A 6,000-nucleotide genomic window follows, 5' to 3' on the forward strand; every position below is an offset into this window, starting at 1 on the left:
CGACCCGTCCTTACAGCTTTACTTCCGCCAGTAACTCGTCTCCTTCATTCCAAATTTCACAGAATCTCTCTTGCGAAACTTCTGGAAGAGAGGATATTCTGTGAACTTTGGAAGGTAGTCTACGAGTTAGTGGCGGAATTAAAGATCTGAAGACGGGTCGTGGGTCATGCTTGGTTAGATCTATCGATAGAGCACTTGCCCACGAATGGCAAAGGTCCCGACGTCGAGTTTCGGTCCATCACACAGTTTTGATTTACCAGAAAGTTTCATTGTTATTTGATAATCTTACCTAGGCCTAGATTTCTTGTAATGCTGAGGGAAACGTGGTCCACAAATAAAACTGATGTACGTGGTAGATTTCAAATCTTAAAAATGCCGCACTATCCTTCAACAAAAAGACAGAATAATTTTTTTATCAACAAAATCCGTTAAGTGTGGAGGAACAGTCGTTGACATGAATCTTTTAGTCGAAATGCTAAATTATTGCTAGTGAGGCAAAATGTTTGTGCCAGTACATAAAGTTAATAGGGGTAGCAGAGTCCCGAGGCCGCTACCTGCTACGTGTAGTGGCTCACAGGCAGGGCAATAGCCATAAACATACTCCTCGCATTACACAATGCCTCTTCAAAATAATCGTCAGTTACTCCAGCCTGCATTTTCACCAGAACTGTCCCCAATAGATTGATTGTAACGCGACGGTATCATTATTTCATTGTGACAAGATGCGGACGCGACAGCTACGGTTTATTTATTTATTTATTTATTTATTGTTCCGTGGGACCAAATTAAGGAGAAGTCTCCATGGTCATGGAACGAGTCAATACATGAAATTATAACACGATATTAGAAACAGATAAAATGAAATATAAAAAAACAGTCAGGCAACAAGTCTTAAGTTTAAATAAAGAAAATCAACACTGTAACACTGGAATTTGCTTATTTTTTTAGCTCTTCCAGGAGCTCCTCGACAGAATAGAAGGAGTGAGCCATGAGGAAACTCTTCAGTTTAGACTTAAAAGATTTTGGGCTACTGCTAAGATTTTTGAGTTCTTGTGGTAGCTTATTGAAAATGGATGCAGCAGAATACTGCACTCCTTTCTGCACAAGAGTCAAGGAAGTACATTCCACATGCAGATTGGATTTCTGCCTAGTATTAACTGAGTGAAAGCTGCTAACTCTTGGGAATAGGCTAATATTGCTAACAACAAGCGACATTAAAGAAAATGTATACTGTGAGGGCAATGTCAGAATTTCCAGACTATTGAATAGGGGTCGACAAGAGGTTCTCTAACTTACACGACATATAGCTCGAACAGCCCGTTTTTGAGCCAAAAATACCCTTTTTGAATCAGAAGAATTACCCCAAAAAATAATACCATACGACATAAGCGTATGAAAATATGCTAAGTAGACTACTTTTCGTGTTGGAGTGTCACTTATTTCAGATACTGTTCTAATGGTAAATAAAGCAGCATTTAGTTTCTGAACAAGATCCTGGACATGGGCTTTCCGCAACAGCTTGCTATCTATCCGAACGCCTAGGAACTAGAACTGTTCCGTCTCGCTTATAATATGCCCATTCTGTCTGATCAAAATATCGGTTCTTGTTGAACTGTGAGTTAGAAACTGTAAAAACTGAGTCTTACTGTGATTTAGCATCAAATTATTTTCCACAAGCCACAAACTTATTTCATGAACTACATTATTTGATACTGTTTCAATATTACACACAAGATCCTTCACTATCAAGGTGGTGTCATCAGCAAAAAGAAATATTTTTGAATCACCTGTAATACTAGAAGGCGTATCATTTATACAAATAAGAAACAGCAGTGGCCCCAGCACTGACTCTTGGGGAACGCCCCACTTAACAATGCCCCATTGGGACTGAACATCACTACCATTCTCAATATTGCGGAGAATTACCTTCTGCTTTCTGTTCTTAAAGTAAGAGGCGAACCAATTTTAAGGTACTCCCCTTACTCCATAATGGTCCAACTTCTGCAGTAATATTTTGTGGCCAACACAGTCAAAAGCCTTCGTTAAATCAATGAAAACACCTAGCGTTCGCAACCTTTTATTTAATCCGTCCAAAACCTCACAGGTTCGAATCCTGCCTCTGGCATGGATGTGTGTGATGTCCTTAGGTTAGTTAGGTTTAAGTAGTTCTGAGTTCTAGGGGACTGATGACCTCAGATGTTAAGTCCCACAGTGCTCAGAGCCATTTGACAAGATGCGGAAGAAGTGTTCACTACAATCTATCGACATGCCACCTTACATCCCAATGGTCGGCTCTGTGTCCATTGTAAAATAACAGCGTTGTTGTTGGATGAGACTATAAAAAATACTGAAAGAAATTTCGAAGACGCCATGTCAATAAATGTGTACTTACCTGCTGTTAAGTAAGTTACAACCATAAAGCGTATATCCATGAAAAATACGAACTCATACCACAAACTATTCTTCCTTTATAGAGAATCGAGTGATCGAAATGCTTTTGGCGTAGATGCTTCCAATCCATTTCAATGCTCGGATGAGAGATACTAATCTGAAATGTAATTATTATTCAAGAATAATGCAGTGGTCTCGAGAAATTATTTTGTGACATCAGATACCATGAAAATTACCTATCAGATCGCCCCACGTTGGCGCCGAAAATGTAGTGAACTGTGAATTCTTCTCTCTGCTGTCGGACATGAAATGACGTGTAGATGACTAATGAGATTTGCCTACACCAGGAGCCAACAATTGCATGATATCATTAATAAAATGAAATCAAACACAAATGTTTCGTAATTGAGGAGTTCATGTATGAATGTAAAAGATTGCTTATATGACCAAAACATGAAAGAAATGTATTTATTTTCGTGAAGTTTACACAAACGAAAATGGCAAATGGCACTGAGCACTATGGGACTTAACATCTGAGGTCATCAGTCACCTAGAACTTAGAACTACTTAAACCTAAGGACATCACACACATCCATGCCCGAGGCAGGATTCGAACCTGCGACCGTAGCGGTCTCGCGGTTCCACCCTGTAGCGCCTAGAGCCGCTCGGTCACAACGGCCGGTCACAAATCAAAACAAAATTGTAAATCTCAGGGCCGATTTGACCAGTTATTAAGGACACGACCCAGTTATTAAGGACACGATCCAGTTATTAAGGAGGAGAGGACGAAATCGTCTAACGATTATTCTTTATCGTTCGTAGTGTACTGCTGTCGGCGGCTGGCCTTGCGTAGGTTCGGCACGTCGCCTCGGGCTGTTTCGGCGCGAATCGGCTGCCCTCATGAGCAATCGCGGCGAGCCCCAGGTACGATCTGCACGTTGTCGGTCGCGTGGCCGAAGCTGTGCTATCACGGTATCGAAAGGCGGATTTTGGACGATGGTGGAGGAGCGCCCATCTCCTCTCGCTTCTGCGGTGTCTCCACGAATCCCCCTTACTCTTCTCCTCCATCTCTCAGCTCAATTCCTTTTCGAAATATTCTTCCTTTCGGCGTTTTCATTGGAGGCCAAAATTTTCAATGCAGGCCAATGACAGATCACAGTTTCATAACCACGTCTCTCCATGTGGGGTGGAAATTTCCTCTCTGGCGTGGGCTGGCGTGCCTCGTGAATCGGCATCTTTCTCACGATTTCACATTCTTATGATATTTTCAGGCATTCAGAGGCTGTTGTGAGAGCAGCTACACAACACTTCTTTCTAACCACTCTCTCTGCGTGAGGCCTGGACAAACTCACGTTTGGGCTCCGTCGCAAAATCTGCCAGCGTCCGTGATTAACAAGGAATGTCCTTACTCCCGAGAAAAACATCTTAAGAAAACTAACTTCTTTCACACGGCTCCCTGGCCCAAATCCCCGCCCTTTGTGTATGCTCCTGCCTGTGGCCGTAAGGTGCTGGAACTGCCGGCACATTCCTGCTTTCTAAGGCAGGTAAAGTGACTGCCGCCGGGGCAGAACAACTCACATGCTTTCACGCGTACATTCTTGGCGTTCCGTCCTGATGGCTGCAAGTGTCCATCAGTTGTCAGACACAAAGGAAGTAGGTTACAGTACACTTGTTCTCCCACTGCTTGAATGCTGCTCACCGGTGTGGGATCAGTACCAGATAGGATTGATAGAAGAGAGAGAGAGAAGATACAACGGAGAGCAGCGCGATTCGTTACAGGATCATTTAGCAATCGCGAAAGCGTTACGGAGATGATAGATAGACTCCAGTGGAACACTCTGCTGGAGAGACGCTCAGTAGCTCGGTACTCAAGGTACCGTCCGCCACACACCGTCAGGTGGCTTGCGGAGTATAGATGTTGATGTACCGGGTAATCAAAAAGTCAGTATAAATTTGAAAACTGAATAAATCACGGAATAATGTAGATCGAGAGGTACAAATTGACACACATGCTTGGAATGACATGGGGTTTTATTAGAACCAAAAAAATACAGATCAAAAAATGTCCGACAGATGGCGCTTCATCTGATCAGAATAGCAATAATTAGCATAACAAAGTCGGATAAAGTAAAGCAAAGATGATGCTCTTTAGCCGGCCGGTGTGGCCTTGCGGTTCTAGGCGCTACAGTCTGGAACCGAGCGACCGCTACGGTCGCAGGTTCGAATCCTGCCTCGGGCATGGATGTGTGTGATGTCGTTAGGTTAGTTAGGTTTAATTAGTTCTAAGTTCTAGGCGACTGATGATCTCAGAAGTTAAGTCGCATAATGCTCAGAGCCATTTGTACCATTTGAAGCCAAACATGTGTGTCCATTTTTACCTCTCTATCTACATTATTCCGTGGTTTATTAAGTTTTCAAATTCATACTGACTTTTTGATCACCCGGTATATGTATGCAGAATAAATACGTATTCAAGACGAGTGTAAAGCAAAAATAAACCGCTCACAATAACACTCATCACATCTCAGATAAGAATACTATACGTGTGCACCACCCTTGGAGATTGGCCTTTCGGAGAGTGACCTCAGGTCAGTTTTGCGGCAGAAGGTACTTCGCACCTGAGGTGAAGAATGGCGCACCCTTCCTTCACCCAACAAACTTCGGGCCATCAATGCGGCTACCGATGCGTGGCGCTCCTCCTTGCGGTTCTTTCGCAAGGACTCTGTTGTCCTCTGCCGGCTGCGCATTGGCCACACATGGATGAAAAACAGCTATTTATTGCACCGTGAGGACCCACCTTTATGTCGCCTTGACGGTGGTCCACATCTTGTTGGACTGCCCACTTTCAACTCCGCTCAGGCAGACGTTTGCGCTGCCTGATACGCTTCCTGCACTTTTATCAGATGACGTTGCGGTGGCAGATTTAGTTTTGAGTTTTATTCGTGCAGGGAGGTTTTATGGCTTGATCTAAGTGTTTGTCCTTTTTCTTGTGTTGAGTCTGGCCTTTGGCCTACGATTTTTGACTGGAGTTTTTAGAGCATTTCTTGGTGGCTGGCTTTTCCTTTTTTTTTTTTTGTTTCTTTGGTCGGCCAACCACTGTCACACTCGGTGTGATTGTAATTCCTTTTGTCTGGTCTCTGTCTGTCTCTTTCTGGTCTTCTGTCGTCTCTTGTCATCTCCATCGTTTGTTTTTATTCCCTGTGGGTGTTTCAGGTTCATGGAGAAAGGGACCGATCGTCCTAATAGTCTAATCCCTTCAATCCCACAAATCAACCAACCAAAGTGAAGACATGTGAAACAGAAGTGCACTGTACACAGCAATAATGTTTACGAAAGACTTGTTTGTCAGAAATGCCAACATGGAAAATAAACAACACAGAATTAAGGAAAGTGACAATAGTTGACCTTGTATAAAATCTGTTGTATAATTGTGTAAAATCTATTGTACAAAATCGATACAGAATGGATGTTATTTCAAACGTCTGGTCACACAAAACAATAAATTTTTCAATGACACACTTTATTGGACTAATAATGATATGCTAGATAGGATGGGACAGGCAACCCCTTCACGTTTTCGTCAACAGTGCACATGGTTTCTTACCTTAT

This window comes from Schistocerca serialis, chromosome 3 (assembly GCF_023864345.2).
Source record: "Schistocerca serialis cubense isolate TAMUIC-IGC-003099 chromosome 3, iqSchSeri2.2, whole genome shotgun sequence".
Lineage (NCBI taxonomy): Eukaryota > Metazoa > Arthropoda > Insecta > Orthoptera > Acrididae > Schistocerca > Schistocerca serialis.